Below are 16134 nucleotides of genomic sequence, written 5' to 3'. Positions count from 1 at the left end.
TTTAATATCTCAGAAACCAAAACTGCACAAACGAAAATTTTAACGGCACAAACCTGCACAAACGGAGCACTAACCATTCAGACTATTTGCTGGATTTTTTGACGTGGGTGGGGTGTCAGCTTCACGCAACTACACAGCTGGCGCCTCTGCGCTCTGCTTCGCGCGCTGCCGCTGCTTTACCTCAGCGGGATCGCGCGCGCCTCCTTTTACTCAAACTGGACACAGGCTGACCTGTATGGATATTTGCATAAACCTACTGTGAGGAATTATGATCCTTTGGAGAACTCTAGGTAAGAGTTTAAAACGCGCCTCGTTAGCTCTCGTTGCTCCATGTGAACTGCAGGAATAACTTGTAGCGAATTCAGAGGTGCGCGTTGTGGTGTGATCAGAATGATTTATCTTTGTGAACGAACAATTATATGCGGCGTTTACATCTCAACACGCTGCCCAGCTGGTGGCTCTGTGTCTGTATTCCCTGTAAAGTTTATGGTCCCGGTTGGCCAGAGCGTTTGTGGATAAGGAGCAGCGCTAACCTCATCATGCAGGTTCAGCCCGGTGAGGAGCTTTCGCGCCCTCAGGTCTGTAACGCATCATGCTGATTTTATATTATTTTATTATTATTTTTCCGGTTACACGATGCATCAAACCATATCAAATGCGTTGTCTACTTAGAGTTAATGTGCGCGGCCACACGGAGATCTGAGAAACTCGTCCCATAAACTTGACCAATCAAAGCCGTTTCTGTGACGCTTCTTAAAAACTCAACAGACACGAAATGGAACAGGTACTAAAGCCACATTAGCAGCGTTGAATTAAATCTCCGTTTGTTGCGCATCTCTGCGTAGTGCAGCAGATTACAGGGCCGGTCCAAGGCTGTATGAGGCCTTGAGTAGAATTTGATTTAGGGGCCCCTTTTGTTGCTAAAAATATCAGCACTTCTAACAGCTTCTGTTAGATTTAGTGAAATATAGGAGAAGGGAATAGTTTAATTGGTCAGCCTAAAAAGCAATAAGTTATAATCGCAGTTTACTAATTTGTATTTGTAAATTCAAAGATTAAACTCACATCATCAGATTGTTGCTATGGTAACAAAACAATCTAACTATGAATATTCTTATTTGAAGTTGTACAAAGTAAACTTGCCAGCTCCTTAAAATCTTGTATTTAAATGTTAAACAATTTAAAATCATTTAATTTATGTATGCTTAAAGAACTGAATAACATTGAACAGCATTGATAATCTCAATAAACAAGTGTTACATTTATGGATCTGTGGTCTGTTTTAAAATATTAGTGTTTATGGGGCCCTTGAAACCCTTTGGGCCTGATGGAGCCGCTGACTTAATTTGGATTAAACAGAAGTGCAAATTTGTTGTTTTTAGACCAGTTGTGGGTTTAAATAGCATTTCACTGGTGATCTTTTCCCGTAACAAATAATTGCACAGTAATACTTTAACATTTCCTGTCAACTTAACATATTTTAATACAAAAACACGGTGGACCGCCTCGACGCCCCGACCACCAGGCTTAGCAAGTTTTCTGGGGGAAACCCTGATATTAATTCCTTTATTTACTGATATGAAAACTTTCTAACTTGAATGATCCTAAGCTGTAACACCATGTTGCAACAGTGGTTCATTTTCATTAACATTAGTTAGAATTTGACATAAGATGATTATTTGTTTTTTGTTCATTGACAGTTATCACTGTAACACCTGACTGGCTTTAACTCCAAGATAGAGTTCAGTATTAGAAAAATCAATGCAGCAAAAAAACCTGACTTGCTCACTCTTTTCTGTAATTTTAAGAGGTTCTGCCTGGAAACGTGCAGAACATTAGAGAAAATTTAAACATATTCTGAGAGTAACTGGAAAAACGCAACATCCTCAACAACTACATCAAAAGTTTTGAAATGAAGGCCTGTGCAGGTTTTACTGCCTGCTCCCTAACCAGCACTGTCCATTCCAGTCTTTTAATGATTAAGATTCTGGCTGCTTTCTGCTCAAATACAGCTTTCTGTTTGCTGTTGTGATTTGAGGTTTCAAGAGTTTCTGTTCAGAGAAGAACATGAACATTCCCAGAATATCATTTGCTATCAACTAAATAGTCTGATAAAATTTTCCAATATCTATAGAGTATACGGAAGGTCAGCTGAATCAACTGATACTCAGAGACATGAGAAAGGTCTTTTTGTTATTCTTACTTTATAATTTAACCAGAATGTTCATTTTGAAAATACTGTAATTAGAATGTGTTTAATTCTGGTAATCTACTCTGTTGGAGCATTGAAATGATTCAAATACAGTATGATAATATATGATCCACAGTGTCAAACATGACCTTTTGGTTGAATAAAAGAACAGTTACAGATTGGTTAACTAATCAACTAATCAATGCAAACAAATTGCAATTATAAGGTACATAGAAAGTATCCCTATCACCTCTTCTGTTTCTTTTTGTGTCTCTGCTTTGTCTTCTCAAACCCCAAGTCATACTGAACCAGGCTCTGGTTCTGCTGGAGGTTTCTTCCTGCTCAAGGGGAATTTTACTTTCCTCTATGGCCACATGCATGTTCAGCATGAGGGATTGATGTAAAGTCAAGCAATTTTCTGTCGTCCCTTTTAGCTCAGGAGGAGAGAATGGCCAGTGACTCGATGCAGTCTGCTGAGTTTCCTTAGGTAGAAAAAAGAACTGAACAGAATGAGCTGAACTAAATGAACTGAACTGTTTGATCAGTTAGAATGTGCATGCAATGAGCTGAAATGACTTGTTTCTAAAGTGCCTCGAGTTTAGACAATTCAATTGAAAGATGCTAAGCACAGTTAATTTTTGTAATAAAATATGTATTTTTAAATCTTACAAGGCCTGAGGACTGACACAGCCAATCCCAGAAAGTTTAAAAAGTCAACAGTAAATTATTTTGTCTTTAATGAATAAAAACCATGTTTAATAGAACTAGAGATGTGCCGATCAGGTTTTTTCCTGCCGAAACCGATTCCGTTCACCCATGAGGGCCGATCACCGATACTGATCATATAATTACTATTTTTTAAATCAAAAGCACTACCGGTTACATTATATGAAAAAAGGAACCATGAACTCACCTTAATTTAGACAAAAATATGTTTTTAATAATCTTTTCCAAGAAAAAAACAGGCATTGTGCAAATTGTGCAAATACTATCTTTAACAGACTGAAAACATATCAAAATAAAACATCTCAACATTGGCAAAAAAATTCAAGTATAAAACTTAACATTCAAAGGCAAATACAGGATCCATTACAATAAACAATCCTGAGTTACTGAATGAAAACTTCCTGGTAGCATGGCGGCTARCTGATTACTGCTAGTTCTGATTGGCTGTTTCTGACTGAGCGGAGTAATTATGCAGAAAAGGGAGGAGGCAGAGGAGGTCGATTATTTTTTCAAAGATTATCTGTCTCATGTTAGGAGAGCGAAAGTTTTAATACGTATGGAAAATGTTTTATTTTTTTAAGCTAGATGCTGCAGCTTTAAGCAGAGGTTCGGTGTGAGAGTCACTACCAGGTGGAGCAGAAGCGGCGCTCCGTCTGTGAAATATTACTACCTTGTAGCGCGTAGCAGCGGTTCAACAGCGAGAGCAGAACCAGCGTCTTACATCGCAGCTCGAAGACAAATAATTTTGCGGGTTATTTGTTTAGCTTTCTGACCGTCATGCTAATCCGGGTGAGTGTTTGTAGCTGTGCGCTGCTTTACCAGCTATCTGATCATCCATGTCTTTTTTACTGCAGTGAGCCTCGATGTAGCCAAACTCCTCAAGTATGGCATTGTTTTATGCCATATTAGATTCGTCGTGTTGATGCATTTTGACGTGCTTCACCCCACGTGCTTCAATTTTCTGCCACAACACGCAAACTTCCCCAGTCACTCAGTGCGTTATAGTTCCACATCGCTTAGGATTTGTTGCTGCGCGCTTGCGCAGTGTGAAGGAAAGAGGAGACCAGCTGCACAGGCAGGCTGCAAAATGAGATGCAGGTGATCGGTTTGTGTGATCACCTGCATCAGGTGATCACACACCTGAGACCGGTCACAAGAGACCGTGATCGGCAATCACCGATCATACACTTTTTCACGGAAATCGGCCGATTATGATCGTTGGCCGATCGATCGGCACACCTCTACTAAGAACCAAATGAGCCCTGACTTAATACTCAACCTTTTGTCACATAATCCTCCCCGATGTTTAATTGGTTCATACATCCAAAACTCCAATCCAGGTCCCTCACCGCCCCCCACCAAAGAATCTGCAGGCTACTTTGCACTGACCATCATTTATTACTATCACTATTGTAGATGTTTTGATTTTTATGCTTGTTTCTGTATTTATCATCAAAAATAATTTCCCAGAGAACAAAAAAGTCATGAGAATAGAAATTATTTTCACAGGCGTCTACGAAAAATGGAATGAACATTCAAGTTAAAATTGGTAACAGCAGCCAATCAGAGTTGAAGAAATATTCTTATTTTGGGCCATTTTCTAGTTGTTAAATATTCCACAAAATGACCTGATAGAAGATGTAAAACATGCCAGTTTAAACTTTGAACTATTTGCAAAACGACTGAGCTCTGTAACATTAAAACATGGATAGAACTGTAACTACATTAATCATAGCTCTTCTCTTCAGTGTTTGTCGGTTTCTGTGGTGCAGCTCTGTGCTGCTTTCAGGAGAATGGGACATCAGAGCATCATCCATAAAATTTTACCCACATGGCATTTATTGTGCAAACCAGAGCTTTCAGTGGAAAAACAAAAGTTCCTTTTAATGCCATACAAATATGAGACAGAAACATGGATTATATATTTATATAGACCTGACTATAGATTTATAGATTAATAGTTTTACTGGACAGAAATTACAAAGAACAAATCTGGTTCTTAAKCAAATCCTAATGAGTCAAATTGAAAGTGTCATGGAGTCATCAGCCTCATGACATTAACACTGACATGAAAAATAATATTGAAGAAATAAATAATATCAAATCTAATTAAAAACATAAATAAGTGATCAGTTCTTTGCTGTTATGGTCTGTAAGTTATATTTATTCTCAGTATTAGATGTGGTCTCAACAAACCCATGGCACTTCAACAATATTATTTTACCTTGTTTTATCTGGAAATAGTGTCTGTTTATTCTTGCCATACAGTCCTTTGTATTAATTGTTGCTCGAAATGTCTTGCCATACCAGTTTATTCCTCTGTATTTACTTTAGTTTCTTGGTTTATTCTTGCATTTTGTTCATTCATTTCCATTTAGTTTCCTTTGATTAGTATTATCCTCTCTTGGTTTATTGCTATGTCCACTTAAGTTTCTTTCCTGTTGCTAGATTTATTTGATCGTTTATTGACGCTCATCATCAGTAATCTCATCACCTACTGCGCCGCCTAATTGTCATATGTTTCACATCATGTGTTTATCTTTCACTGTTCAGCGTCAGATTCTCTGTTTTTATGCCATAATTCACATCTAGTTCGTCGTTCCGTTTTATGTCCCGTTTCTCCTGTTTCAGAGTTTTGCGCAATGTGCGCGTCTTTTTTTTTTAAGCCCTAAGGTGCAGGGCGGTCAGGAAGCGTATCGATGGGGAAAAGGCAGACTGACATAAACCTTTTAAAACAACGGAAACAATTTCTGCATTCTGATTATTGAAGTTTAAAAGTGCTGTGTTGTTCTATCACCCCAGTTTCATACCGGACCATTTACAGCACCGGTGTTAACGCTATAAAATGAACGCTCTCTATCGTGGTATCTCCCATGGAGGGATTTCTTTATTTAAATGGGTTCATTTTTCAGAGGGATACACAGTGATGGTATCGTGATTTTAGCTACCAGTAGCAGGAGAACGGAGCTGCGCCAAGAAGCTAACAGAAGCTAACAAATACTGAATAGAAGAGCGGCCATCGATACAGTTGCAGCCAAGCATGATTTAATGTTTCAACAATACAGTTTTACCAAGTTGCTCAAAGTCTAAACTGGTATTGTTGTGCATTTAAGGTGTAAAATTTACCTTCGCCCAAACGCCCCCCAAAGGCATCCCAGCGCCCCCCTTTTGTAAAAATGTCCGCCAGCGCCCACTGCCGGTCCTCTGAACGCCCCCTGGGGGGCGGTACCGCCCACGTTGAGAACCGCTAATTTAGATGGTGTCAACTGACAGTAAATATGGTATTAAGACGCTATAGAAAAAAAGTCAATTTAATCCAACCATACATATAAAGTCAATTCAGTTTTAATCACTGGTTTATTTTTGCTCTCAATCCTAATGTTAAGTTTCATGCCTTTGTTTCATGGGCCCAAACTTCCAAGTTAAAAGTAATCAGGGGCCACATTTTTGTTTGTTTCCAAATGAATTGCAATATTTCTGTTTTATGATCTTTAGATGTTTGGGCTTTTATTCCTGTTTGGTATTGATCATTGCCTTGCTGTTTATTTTTGTTCAATAGGTAATATTCAGGTTGCTGGTCTGTATTAATTATTATTAGTCACTAATAAAGCAATAGTTTATTCCTTGGCGTTTAGTTTCTTAGTTTATTTGTGTGTTTTGATCTCTTTGCTTACTTTTGAGTCTTAGGCTACATTCACAGTGCAGCCAAAAGTAAGCCATATTTTTTAACTAAGTGCAACCCATCTACTCTTTGTGTGGGTCAGAACAGACCAGCTCCAATCTGTCCACCCTCCAAAACACTAGTATAGGTTTCCACTGGATGTGCTAAAATACAAAATCAGGGAAAATCAGATTTTAAATATGAAACCAACTTAAAGAAGATGGGTAAACAGAGGGAGAGGCTCCTGGATGAAACACTTTTAACCCTTGACCTCTCGAAATGTGGTAGCAGTGACACTTCAGTTGACTCTCATGCATGGTGATTTACACGGGCTCTAAAAGGTGAGACTCCCTGTTACCCATGGAGACATGGGAGCATCGCTCTGACACCCACTGCTGGTAGGAACGTATGGATCATGACAAGAACTGCGGTGCTGCCCCATCATGCTCCAGATACTGAGAGGAGAAATGAGCAGCTAATCTGTGCAGAGCATTGCAAGAATGTCATGACCGAATGAGCTCAAGCAGGAAAAGTTTTCTAATGACCAAAAGCATGCTGTCAGCCACATGGAGACTGTTGCTATGCCGATCCTCATGTTTACAACTGTTGAACAGCAGGCTGTATATTACTGTGCTTGTTATTAGTCGATCATGCTGGGGTGAAGTCCATTGCCAATATTTATAAAACCAGCGCATTTCAGCCTAGTTTGTCATTGTCAATACACACAAATCAGACAAATCACACTATCTCATCATCATGGCATACGATATATTTGGGGCAGTGATAATTTTGTCATCAAAGTCAATTTGTGAGAAGCTGGTGAAAAAAATTAGGGGGAGGACTTAAGCCAGAATCAAAATTGGTCCAAGAAAGGAACAGGGATGAACCACAGATGGCTCATGGGCTGGAGGGACTTACCGATCCACATGGGATGCTAAACGCTGTTCCATGTGTTCAGATGAACCAGTGCAGCTCAAACTGCTGGTCCTGATAGAAAGGTGTCAGAATACAAAGAGGATTACAGTTTGGTGCGTTTGTGGCTACATAGCAACAGACCAGTCAGGACGGAGACAGACGCAGCATTAAAGCAGATAAATGTGTCCTGTTACAAAGCAACAATGGTTCAGGGATGATTTAGTGAACACAAAGATTTGGATGCTACATTGTCCTCCAAATTCTCAAGTTCTCAATCCAAATGAGACACTGTGGGATGTTCTGGACAAACAGACCTGATCCACGGAGTCAGGTTTTCCAGCCCAGCTGGTCAGCTGCCTTCTTGGCTGCTGATCTGATTAATGAGAGGCTGGCATCAGTAACTTAGCTGCCAGCGCTGGCGAATGAGAGGATTACTCACTTGTCTCAGCTTTGGAGACGCTAGTGACTAACATACCTACTCTGCTATTAGGGTTTGAGATCGTTCAGCTGCACCACATGCTGAGCAACCATCACCCTGCCAACCCTCTGCTTGACTGTATGATGGTTTTCTAAAATGCCCAGCTTTAGTTTTAGACATTTAGCCTAGCTAGTTAGCATAAGAGTTTATTCTGAAGCTCTGGTGGTAATCAACCCAGGGTTCAGCAAGGGAAATTTATTCCAATGTTGCAAATAAATGTAATTCATCATAGTGAATTGATAATTTAACAAGTGGAGTAATTATGCATTCACTTAATTCCAGGTTTGTTTAAAATATCATAAATTAAATAATTATTTTGAAAGTACCTTTTGTATTTCATGAGGTCTGTCTAATTTAATATTACAAGAATGACAAAAAAGCCTCTAGTGATTTGCAGTATTTACCTGCATTGCACAATCGGGCATCAATCACCTGAACAGAAAGAAGCATGAAAGTGAAAAGGATGTAAGTTATGGAACTAAAGTCATGTGGAAGCTCCAGCTTTGCAGACAGGAGATGCCAGAGCAACCATCGTGACAGACCGAGCTTTTCCACTCTTGTCCTCTGATACTTGAGTATGTAGATTTATTTCCACTTAAACACAATCCATAACTCTTAGCGAAAATTTCATCTGTAACCAGTAAACATGGGGCTCATGTGTTTTGTCTCGTCCTCTGGGCTGCTGCCTCTCTGCAGACTAATCTCATTTCTTCACTCTGTCAAAAACTTGGCCATGGATCAGGGGTTTGAAAAAGCTTCTTAGTATGTTTTTTTTTAAACCTGATGTTACAGCTGTAGCTCAGCAACAGATGTTTAATGAAACAGAACATGCTGCAGAGACTGGACATCATGCAAAGAAACCCTGGTTTTCATGTGACAACTTGCAAACGCTATTGATCTCTGGAGATGTGATCAATCATCAATGCAGCATTAGTGCGTTGGGATCATTTTCTGTTCAAGATAATTAACGGCCAGAACTTTTTATGTGGCCCTGTAGACCCGAGAGAGGCATAAACAGAGCTGCCAAGAAAACAGTACAGTAAGTTTAAATATTGTTTCAATTAAACCAAAGCAGTTTTTATCTGTATTCTCTCAGATCACATACATGTGAAAAGATGTTCAATACTGTTAAAGTTTTAAAAGTTCTCACTGAATGCAGAGATAATATTTTAGCAAATAATTGTGTAGTTTTATCATTATATTTTGTTGCCCATGAGTACATTCATGATGGGGCCCCTGACTCACTTCATCTCTTGTGTTGCAGAATGTTGGGCCTCCAGCCAATCACAGCTTTATGAACCTATTAACAGTTAAAGCAGGAACAGGAAGCATTTTGTTGCATGAATGTGACATCATGTTAACAAAGACGAGCCACTCACAAAATCACACTGTTGGCTGAATTTTTGAATAATCAAAACGTTTAACTTCAGAACATCCGAGAACAAACAGCATCATAAAAACGTGAGAACAGCAGACACAGCAGGGAGGAAGACGTAAATAAAAATGCATAATTTGGTTCTAAACCTGTTAAGGTTTGAACATCTCACAAAGTACTCAATTGTATTATGACTATTCATCCAAACCAACAGGTTGAGCAAGGAGAGAGAAAAGAAGTGATAAGCAGCCAACAGGTTAAATGTCAACTCGGTCATAATTTGTTGTGAAGTTGGACCCAAAGCCTGACAACCTGATGTTGTAGGTGATGATGATTTACTGAACTGGAAGCTGTTAGGCAGATGGAGACATGAGAGGAATGTTAAACATGGGCTGTGACGAATACTCAACAGTGATGCAACACAAAACAATCAAGCTATACCAAAGATAAAGGCTAAAGGCCAACACATAACCTCCATGAAAGCATAGAAATTTGTTCTTTTACTAGAGATGTCATGTTGAATAAAGTTTGTTCTGGACAAGACATTTCATACTTCACAATAACATGGCTGCAGACCTCTTGGAAAGACCCACAGGTTCTTCACATGACGTATTTCTATATAACGGGTGCTGAGCGCCATGCAAGAAAAAAGTTCTGTCCAAATGATGCATCAAGAACAAACAACAAGAAGTTCCAACCAGGGCCAAAGGAGGATGGCATCATTTACCATCAGCTTTGGGAGAGAGAAGAAATGTGTTTCTGCATAGAATTTATTAAAATGACAATCTCAAAACAAGAAGAGAACACTGAGTGAACAAAACTATCCCTTTCATGCACAGTGGTCACTGCAGTGGACAGCTACTGTATCTTAAAGCCATTTTCTTGTGCTTCTTGTGGATTTTTATTTTACCAGGTTCTGCCTCCCAGGTGAAAAAAAGTATACTTTAGTATACTAAATTTTATACTATTAAATTTTATACTAAATATACTTTTATCAATGTACTTAAACTGTACTATTTTGGAACAACTAATGACATTACAGCACAAAATAAAACAAAAAATGTTGATTTGGCATAATACCCCATTTTAAAATAGAGGAAAGTTGATTTTAGAACAGTTTGGCTGCAGAAGTTCTGCTGCTGATAGTGGTGTGAGAAAGGAATGCTTTTTAAGATATGGCATTGTTCATTTCAAGGATTTTTAAACTTGGCAATATATGCAAAGCCTCTTCCCCATAACTTTTACTGTATGCAATTATTTCATGGAATGGTTTTCCCATTTCTAAAATTACTAGCATCAAAGAGATTAGCCTTTCGGGCATCCTGCCAGGGAATGCTAACACCTAACAGAACCCTTAGAATATTAACACAGAAAGTGGAATTTATAATTAGGCCCACAGCTCTAAAAATGTGAATATTGCAAAAATAAAAAAGAGAGTTAAATTTGAGCTCACATAGATTCATGTAACTGGGTCATTACATGTTCAGTGGAAAGAAAAACGTCAGTAGGAAAATGTGAAGCAGCAATAGGGACAATCGCTGTGAGAGGAATGTCAAGCACAATGCACTCAAGAATTTTGGAGACTGGAGTCAGCACATCAAGAACCGCTCCACACACACACCAATCCTACACACACACACACCAGTCCTAGAAACACACACCAGTCGCAGGCTACAGGTATCTTACCTGGTTAAGGAGAAAAACAACTGGACTGCAACTTTTATTGTTTTTAAGAAGTCATAGAGGAATATATTCCTACGCTGAGGAGTGACAAAGTAAGTCATTATAAAGCATTTAGCCTACAGTGATATGAATATGAAACTTTCTCACTTGCTGTTAAAAATCTTTCATATTCACCAGTTTGCAGCATACATGAGAGCTGAGGATTAAAGGTTACAGCTGATCCCTCATAATTAAGTTTCTGTGTTTAGCACTTTTTTTAAATCTAGGTGACTGGAGCTTTAGAAAGCAAAAAGGAAAGTAGATTGTTTTCTCTCTAATGGTTAATGCAATCATAGTTAGATGTGAACCAAACATTTCAGTAATTTATACCCTTTGCTTCTGTTGGGGTTTCTCGTGCGTTAAGGTACTCTTTATCCACACATAAAATACCTTTTTCCTGTTTGAACTGATGGCCAAGGTGACAAGTTTGTCTCTTTGTGCAGAAGAAAATCCATTCCTCCTGAAGTCTTTTCTCCCCAGACAGGTAAGCTGTTACATCTCCCTTCCACAAAACCCATTAATTTAGCAGAAGGTTGAGATATCAGTTGTCCTTTAGTGGGTTATTCCCATGACATCTTTCTTATCAACTTCAATGAGGTGTGAATTGCAATGAAACAGTCAGCATCATTCAACAAACTGCTGCTGCAGTCACTGGTTAGAAGGATACAGCACATCAAAGGAATGGTAACCAAACAAACCCTGTTTTTTTAAAAAAGGAGTTTGAAGTTTTAGTTGTAAACCCTCAGTGTTCTTTCTGCCTCATTTGCCTTTAAAGAATCCTAATAACTGACTTGAAACGTTAAAATTATTGGGCAGGATAAAGTGAAGTAGAAATCCATCATCAAACAGTATTTATGACTCAACTCCACTGAGTCCTGACCACTAAATAGACTAAAAAAGCAACGTAAAAAGTATAGATAGTGAAAATATCAGAAAAATTGACACTTGTTCAACTGATCAAAACAACTAAATGAGGCTTTACTAAACATGGAATCTCTTCAAAGATTTTGGTAATGAAAGAATTTCTTATAATCAGACAGATGTTTTTCCTCACAGAAGCCTGACTGACAGAAGCCGTATGAATTATCTTGGTGTAAATCAACATCAATCAGTAAATGTCTTTCACATTCTTCTAAATAACGGAAGAGGAAGAGGAAGAAGAAGAGGAGAGTAACTGTCTATTAAAAAGATGTAATACATTAATACTAGCAACTACATGGTTAAATTTTTTTAAATATCTACCCCATAGTTTTTTGTTGTTGTTTTTTTTATCCTGGTTATAAAGACTAAACTCTCAACTGTTATATAGTCCACAAAGCCTCTATTCTGATTTTATAGATTCTAATTTTTCAGATTTCTTATTTGGCTCAGTGTTAAGTACAGATAAAGTCGTTATTGTGGTGGAATTTAACAGTCATACTGGCATCAATATTGCCCAGAATGTTATCTCAGATTATATTGACTTTGCTCCAAACAGTTGCAGACCTCCTCCCTCCTGTCCACAAAGCCTTGACCTTGTGCTTACATGATATTTAGTGTGAATATTGAATCCCAATTCTATCTTGTATTTCCTAATAACCTTTGAGTTTAGTACATTGCTGCCAGAAATTTTAATTGTAAATCTTTAAACAATGTTTTAGCAACTTTTAAAAAATCTGTCCCATTTATAATTTCTTTTGTATTTCAGGAACACACGGCAGAGGGCAGTAACCTATACTTTACTCCTTCACAAACTGATATTCAGTTTTATAGTCATGAAGGCCATTAGCTAATGGAGTTTTACTTTGCTTGCGCTTTCAAAATGTGGCCTAAAGTTAAATTAAGGTAAGCACAATGTTGCCTTGGAGTTTCTAGATTAAACCTTTTCATTCTCTTTTCATGAGTCTACTGTTGCCTGATCCCACATTTCATATTGCTCTTCATCATCTCACATCATATGAAAATAAGACAACTTCACTGCAGAGGTGGCGGCAAAGGAGACCGAAGATTGACTAGAACAGGAAGAAAGATGAGGAAAAATAAAAGCTGTACGAGAGCATCAGGGCAAGCAACTTAAAGTTCAAAGATCTGAGCAAGAGTGTTTCCATGTTGGAAGGAAAGTGAGGAAAGCTTGTGCCAGACGTTAAGACTATAACAGAGAGAAAACACAGACGGCTGATGCACAGCATAACCTGGTGGGTCATTTCAATCAGCTTTATCCAAACCAGTCCATATTTCTGAATTGGCTGAACCTTTGCAGGATATAACAATAAACAGGCTTTCTATGTCAGAACCACTTCAATGCACTCATTAGAAAATATCCTTCATGAGAGCATTTCAACTGGGATACAATCCATTAACTGTACAAAAACATTTCTGTGGCAGGGCTCTGAAATTACTCCAAGGAACTTTCTTCAAAAATTATGAATCAGCTGATCAGAATACCTGGAGGAAACCAGACCAGGTATGAGGTCAAAGGTCAAAATAAAAAAAATGATTGTGAAGAAAATCAAAAGGGACACAAAAACTATCAGACTAGGCAGCTGCCAGAAATAAATATCAGGTTACAAAGGCTATGATGCAAGAAAAAAAGAGTTTCCAATGATTAGTGAATTTGCAGAATTTCTCCTGTTTGAAGCTCAAGTAGTGACCAACCTAATTACCTCCATCCATCCTCTCTGTGCTGCTGAATCACCAGCGACAGGAGGACAGAAAAGGATTAAGAGAAGTGTCTCAAGAACAAAGCCTTTTGTAACAAAATGACAAATTCTGGACTTTGTGTATAACGAGGCAGCTGAAGGATAGAAGGACATTTTTAAATATAGAATATGTTATGGCTGATTTAAAAAGAGTCACAGTTCAAGAGGTTGTAGTCAGAGCCTCACCTTTGACATTTTCACATAAAAGCATCCAATCTACCGTCATGCAACAGCTGCAGAAAGTCATGCGAGTAACCAAACCCAACACAAAGAGGCGCATCAGGCATAATAAATGCTGTGGCACTTAACATTGCTAGAGAACAACAATGTCCTGTTTCAAAGATTGTGTGGGTGGAATCTGCTACAAACCCAGACACAGAATGTGACTCAGCCTTTAATGAGGAAGAGGAAAGTTATGACCTTCTAGTGGAAACGACCAAAGTGAGACTAAAGCTATGGAGACTGATGGGAGAAAATGCAGGTGTGGACAGTGAGGCAGTAAAGGTCCCTGCATGCTCAGGAGTACTTCTCCTCACAGGTCTGCTCTTACTTGAGGCGTCCAGTGGACACAAACACAAATCTTTATGACCGTATACATGTGCTCGGTGTTGCTGTTTGGCGGGACGCAGTGTTGCATGTCACACTGAACTGATGAGATTGAGAATTAACAGATAGGTCTCAACAAACAGAAAACATATAAACAACTTCATCCATCTGGAAAACAGATGCCAGCAATAACTCCCTCTGATGCAGTTTGTGCATAACATGGATTTCAAAGCAGATGAAATGAAAAAAGAAAAAACGTTCCTCTTATGTGGAAATCTTTTGGGAATCCTTAAAAAGAAACGAACAAGGTCATGATGAATTTCCACTGCCCGTTAACGAAAGGTTCCACATGCCAGATAACAGATAACAGAGGTCAGAGGTCAGGCTTGCAGCTCAAAAATATTTTTTCAAAAGACAATAAATACAAGGAAGATACATACACCAGATACATGGCTGACATGACTGAAGGGGGAGAAACAAAGAAGTTGAGAGTGATGCAGGAGAATGGTACACATCCCATCATGGCACTTACTGCCCAAATAAACCAGAAAACTGTGAGTTGTCTTTATTCTGCAAATCAGCCATGATGGACACCGTCTCCCTGCTCCAGGCGTGCTCACAGACTTCAAGCTACATGAAATGGCTTTGATTTGTGACACAAAGAAAATGCTTCACCACTATAAAGTATAAAACAGTGATTATGACCATATCTGCATCTTATTGTGGCAAAATGGAGAGCTTTGTTAGCAGCAACAGCAATACAGACTGACAGTTCATGTCCTACTGGAAGCTCCAGCTGTGGATTAAAACATCTGGTCATAGAAAATCAGCTGGAATATCAACTATGATCACAGTTTATTACTGTTATGTTTGTGTAAAGCCACAAAAATAATACATGCACCCATAAGCAATTTTGGGCAGATATCGATATATGATATTAATATTGCTGTTAACCAATATTTACCGACATTATGTATATGTGGTGGGATGGTGTTCCACCCTCCCCCACTCTGTGCACTCGGCACCGTTGATTGGTGGGCGGGGCGAATGCCTTTATAGTTGGGCGCGTGCATCTTTGTTTCTCCCACTCTTGCTACGGTCGGCGGCTACATGTCGGCTTGTGGGTTTGGTCGACTCGTCTGCGATCGTGAGTGGCAGTTTTGCTATCCGTGGCTGAGATCATGATTGGTTTTGGGGTGCTACACCTGTCATGCGTTTCTGCAGTGTTGCTCTGATGGCGTTGCCGGCTGCAGCTGGGGGTTGCTGTGGCGTGCGGCTTCCGTCTGGTCCTCGCCTGCTGACCCRCTTCCTCCCGGGTTGGGCTGTGTTTCCACCCCTGGGTAAGCTACTTGCTATTTAGCTTTTGATTTATTTTATCTGGATCCACCGTTAATTGATTTTCTGATTGTGTTTGGAGCTGCAGCACTTTGGACGCTCTGCTGTCTTTGTCTTGTCTTCCCGTTGTTTGTTTGGGCCGCTATCAACTAGACCGGTTGCGGATTGGGCAGGCTGTGTGGGCGGGGCGTTGCTCCTCTGTCCCCATCGAAGGGCATTTGGAACTTGATGACAACGATTTGTTCCATTGTTTGAAGTATATTCTTTTATCGTTTTGTTGTGTAAGTGCCAATTTGTTTTCTTTTTGATTTATTTTCTTTTGCATTGCGTGTTTTTTGTTTTGCCAATTTCTTTTGCATGTTTGTTCATTTTGTTTGGAATAATTAGTAAGTAAGTAAGTGAGCTTTATTTCTATAGCACTTTTCACAGACCAGGATCACAAAGTGCTGCACAAAGTATAAAAAATAAAACAAATTAAAAACAACATACAAACAATAAAACACAGTA

At 39.0% G+C, this 16134-nt stretch overlaps 1 protein-coding gene and 1 long non-coding RNA gene across 3 annotated transcripts in view; one reads left to right on the top strand and one right to left on the bottom strand.

The window, feature by feature from the left end:
• Window positions 1–16134, bottom strand: part of slc1a7b (solute carrier family 1 member 7b) — a 61783-nt gene that overhangs the window by 31195 nt on the left and 14454 nt on the right. The gene's annotated exons all lie outside the window — the stretch shown is intronic.
• On the top strand, window positions 8801–9889 carry LOC103464009 (uncharacterized). 2 transcript variants are annotated; one of them, XR_533571.2, is made up of 3 exons: window positions 8801–9010; window positions 9236–9432; window positions 9561–9889. It is a non-coding gene; the product is annotated as an uncharacterized LOC103464009 (long non-coding RNA). The 2 variants fall into 2 exon arrangements; XR_533570.2 differs by having other exon boundaries at window positions 9236–9464.

Source organism: Poecilia reticulata, linkage group LG4 (assembly GCF_000633615.1).
Source record: "Poecilia reticulata strain Guanapo linkage group LG4, Guppy_female_1.0+MT, whole genome shotgun sequence".
Taxonomy (NCBI): domain Eukaryota; kingdom Metazoa; phylum Chordata; class Actinopteri; order Cyprinodontiformes; family Poeciliidae; genus Poecilia; species Poecilia reticulata.
This window is presented reverse-complemented; position numbering and strand designations above follow the sequence as displayed.